This window comes from Scyliorhinus torazame, unplaced genomic scaffold (genome assembly GCF_047496885.1).
Source record: "Scyliorhinus torazame isolate Kashiwa2021f unplaced genomic scaffold, sScyTor2.1 scaffold_611, whole genome shotgun sequence".
Classification (NCBI taxonomy): domain Eukaryota; kingdom Metazoa; phylum Chordata; class Chondrichthyes; order Carcharhiniformes; family Scyliorhinidae; genus Scyliorhinus; species Scyliorhinus torazame.
This window is the reverse complement of record NW_027308338.1, coordinates 112,939-117,500: the sequence shown is the minus strand read 5'-3', so window position 1 is coordinate 117,500 and position 4,562 is coordinate 112,939. Positions and strand designations below refer to the sequence as shown.

At 59.2% G+C, this 4,562-nt stretch overlaps 1 long non-coding RNA gene across 1 annotated transcript in view; it reads left to right on the top strand.

Annotated features, from left to right (window-relative positions):
- The window catches only part of LOC140406557 (uncharacterized), a 2,734-nt gene extending 2,699 nt beyond the window's left edge, over positions 1–35 (top strand). Inside the window, exon 3 of the long non-coding RNA XR_011939205.1 lies at positions 1–35. This exon is cut by the window's left edge and continues 246 nt beyond it. This is a non-coding gene — a long non-coding RNA (uncharacterized lncRNA).
- The last annotated feature ends 4,527 nt before the right edge of the window (positions 36–4,562 follow it).

Genomic DNA, 4,562 nt, shown 5'->3' with positions numbered 1-4,562 from the left:
TGTCCGCCTGTGGACGAATAAAAGAGTTTTGCAAACTTGGAGTGTTTGGAGTGTGAGGGGGGGAAGGAGGGAGGGTGGGGGGGGGAAAGGAGGGAGGGTGGGGGGGGGAAGGAGGGAGGGTGGGGGGGGAGGGGAGGAGGGAGGGTGGGGGGGGGGAGGAGGGAGGGTGGGGGGGGGGGAGGAGGGAGGGGAGGGGGGGGGGGGGGGAGGAGGGAGGGGAGGGGGGGGGAGGAGGGAGGGGAGGGGGGGGGGGAGGAGGAGGGGAGGGGGGGGGGGGAGGAGGAGGGGGGGGGGGGGAGGAGGAGGGGGGGAGGGGGGAAGAGGGAGGGGGGGAGGGGGGAAGAGGGAGGGGGGAGGAGGGTGGGGGGGGAGGAGGTGGGGGGGGAGGAGGTGGGTGGGTCGGGGGTGGGTGGGTGGGGTGGGGGGGGTGGGGGGGTCGGGGGTGGGTGGGTGGGTGGGGTGGGGGGGTCGGGGGTGGGTGGGTGGGTGGGGTGGGGGGGGTGTGGGGTGGGGGGGGTCGGGGGTGGGTGGGTGGGTGGGGTGGGGGGGGTCGGGGGTGGGTGGGTGGGGGGGGTGGGTGGGTGGGGGGGGTGGGTGGGTGGTGGGGGGGTCGGAGGAGGGTGGGTGGGTGGGTGGGGGGGGGGTTCGGAGGAGGGAGGGTGGGTGGGTGGGTGGGTGGGGGGGGGTCGGAGGAGGGAGGGTGGGTGGGGGGGGGGGGTCGGAGGAGGGAGGGTGGGTGGGGGGGGGGGGTCGGAGGGAGGGTGGGTGGGGGGGGGGGGGGTCGGAGGAGGGAGGGTGGGTGGGGGGGGGGGGGTCGGAGGAGGGAGGGTGGGTGGGTGGGGGGGGGGTCGGAGGAGGGAGGGAGGGTGGGTGGGTGGGGGGGGTCGGAGGAGGGTGGGTGGGTGGGTGGGGGGGGGTCGGAGGAGGGTGGGTGGGTGGGTGGGTGGGGGGGGGGTTGGAGGAGGGTGGGTGGGGGGTCGGAGGAGGGTGGGTGGGGGGTCGGAGGAGGGTGGGTGGGGGGTCGGAGGAGGGTGGGTGGGGGGTCGGAGGAGGGTGGGTGGGGGGTCGGAGGAGGGTGGGTGGGGGGTCGGAGGAGGTGGGGGGGGAGGGTGGGTGGGTGGGAGTCGGAGGGTGGGTGGGTGGGTGGGGGGGGGAGTCGGAGGGGGAGTCGGAGGGGGAGGGTAGGTGGGGAGGGTGGGTGGGGAGGGGGAGGGTGGGTGGGGAGGGGGAGGGTGGATTGGGGGGGGAGTCGGAGGGGGAGGGTGTCGGAGTCGGAGGGGGAGGGTGGGTGGGGTGTCGGAGTCGGAGGGGGAGGGAGGGTGGGGGGGGAGTCGGAGGGGGAGGGAGGGTCGGAGGGGGAGGGAGGGTGGGGGGGGGAGTCGGAGGGGGAGGGTGGTGGGGGGGGAGTCGGAGGGGGAGGGTGGTGGGGGGGGAGTCGGAGGGGGAGGGTGTCGGAGTCGGAGGGGGAGGGAGGGTGGGGGGGGAGTCGGAGGGGGAGGGAGAGTCGGAGGGGGAGGGAGGGTGGGGGGGGGGAGTCGGAGGGGGAGGGGGGAGGGTGGGGGGGGGAGTCGGAGGGGGAGGGTGTCGGAGTCGGAGGGTGTCGGAGTCGGAGGGGGAGGGTGGGTGGGGGGGTGGATGGGGAGTTGGAGGGGGTGGGAGGGTGGATGGGGGGGTGGGTGGGGAGTTGGAAGGGGAGGGTGGAGGGGGGAGGGCGGGTGGAGGGGGGAGGGCGGGTGGTGGGGGGGTGGGTGGGGAGTTGGAGGGGGAGGGTGGAGGGCGGGTGGTGGGTCGGAGGGTTGAGGGTGGGTGGGGGGTCGGACGGCCTGTTCCTGTGCTGTACATTCTTAGAACATCACAAGCTTTCGACGGGTACGTCAGCTGTGGTCTCACCCTCCACATTCTGGGAGGCGGTGATAAGGGAAGAAATAATGGCATTCAGGGCTCTCGGGGGACAGGAAGGAGAGAGCTGGCCGATTACATACAGTGGGAGTGGGGGGGGGGGAAAGAGGGCTTTCAAACTGGCCCCGACCAAAACCCGACACCTGGGGGAAATTACGATGGAGACCGATCGACAAACGGACCCTGATCGGTCTGGCGGAGGAGATAAGGAGGGACCTACGGAAGGTGTACCCAGGTTCCTCTTCGCAAAGAGGGGCGCCCCGCCCCACGCCTGTACCTAAGACGGACACATCTGCCCCACAAGAGTGTGAGAGTGTTCCTCTGGTATCATGCTCTCTGTAATGTCCCTCTTTCATGTTGAGATTGGACACTCTGCTAGAAACTAAATTGACTTTATTTGACCGCGCATGTTTAATTCAGCCAACGGTTCCACGGCGCGAACAGTCTCAGGGCCCAGGACGCGGTCCGTTCAGCTCGGGCACGGAGGCCGTCCCATTGACCTGGGCCGCCTGGCGAAGTGTGGCTCGGGCCATCTCCAGTGCCCCCTCCTTGGTCGCGTTTCCGCCGATGAAGCCACTGGCATGGACGAAAACGCAGCCCGCGATCCCGCTCAGGGAGGAGAGCTCGTCATCTCGGATCCCCCGCCATTCCTCCGGCAGAGAGAGTCTGGAGACACAGGGGAGCAGCCATAAACGACATGGGAAAGGGAAACCGGCACGTACTATCACAACTATTTGCAATTTATACTTTTATTACGGGGAGCAAAACCGGAGATTATAAACGATAAATTTAAACATCTACACTAGAAAATCTTAAACACACGAGTACATTTGCGCAGTTAAAAATATTACCTTTATATATACATATAATTATATATATATAGAATAACAGATACCCGGGAGTGAGTTACAGACTGGAATCTAATCGAGGGGTTCGGGGTGGTTTATATATAGAATAACCGATACCCGGGAGTGAGTTACAGACTGGAATCTAATCGAGGGGTTCGGGGGGGTTTATATATAGAATAACAGATACCCGGGAGTGAGTTACAGACTGGAATCTAATCGAGGGGTTCGGGGGGGTTTATATATAGAATAACAGATACCCGGGAGTGAGTTACAGACTGGAATCTAATCGAGGGGTTCGGGGTGGTTTATATATAGAATAACAGATACCCGGGAGTGAGTTACAGACTGGAATCTAATAGAGGGGTTCGGGGTGGTTTATATATAGAATAACAGATACCCGGGAGTGAGTTACAGACTGGAATCTAATCGAGGGGTTCGGGGTGGTTTATATATAGAATAACAGATACCCGGGAGTGAGTTACAGACTGGAATCTAATCGAGGGGTTCGGGGTGGTTTATATATAGAATAACAGATACCCGGGAGTGAGTTACAGACTGGAATCTAATCGAGGGGTTCGGGGTGGTTTATATATAGAATAACAGATACCCGGGAGTGAGTTACAGACTGGAATCTAATCGAGGGGTTCGGGGTGGTTTATATATAGAATAACAGATACCCGGGAGTGAGTTACAGACTGGAATCTAATCGAGGGGTTCGGGGTGGTTTATATATAGAATAACAGATATCCGGGAGTGAGTTACAGTCTGGAATCTAATCGAGGGGTTCGGGGTGGTTTATATATAGAATAACAGATACCCGGGAGTGAGTTACAGACTGGAATCTAATCGAGGGGTTCGGGGTGGTTTATATATAGAATAACAGATACCCGGGAGTGAGTTACAGACTGGAATCTAATCGAGGGGTTCGGGGTGGTTTATATATAGAATAACAGATACCCGGGAGTGAGTTACAGACTGGAATCTAATCGAGGGGTTCAGGGTGGTTTATATATCGAATAACAGATACCTGGGAGTGAGTTACAGACTGGAATCTAATCGAGGGGTTTAGGGTGGTTTATATATAGAATAACAGATACCCGGGAGTGAGTTACAGACTGGAATCTAATCGAGGGGTTCGGTGTGGTTTATATATAGAATAACAGATACCCGGGAGTGAGTTACTGACTGGAATCTAATCGAGGGGTTCGGGGGGGGGTTTATATATACAATAACAGATACCCGGGAGTGAGTTACAGACTGGAATCTAATCGAGGGGTTCGGGGTGGTTTATATATAGAATAACAGATACCCGGGAGTGAGTTACAGACTGGAATCTAATCGAGGGGTTCGGGGTGGTTTATATATAGAATAACAGATACCCGGGAGTGAGTTACAGACTGGAATCTAATCGAGGGGTTCGGGGTGGTTTATATATAGAATAACAGATACCCGGGAGTGAGTTACAGACTGGAATCTAATCGAGGGGTTCGGGGGGGTTTATATATAGAATAACAGATACCCGGGAGTGAGTTACAGACTGGAATCTAATCGAGGGGTTCAGGATGGTTTATATATAGAATAACAGATACCCGGGAGTGAGTTACAGACTGGAATCTAATCGAGGGGTTCAGGATGGTTTATATATAGAATAACAGATACCCGGGAGTGAGTTACAGACTGGAATCTAATCGAGGGGTTCGGGGTGGTTTATATACAGAATAACAGATACCCGGGAGTGAGTTACAGACTGGAGTCTAATCGAGGGGTTCGGGGTGGTTTATATATAGAATAACAGATACCCGGGAGTGAGTTACA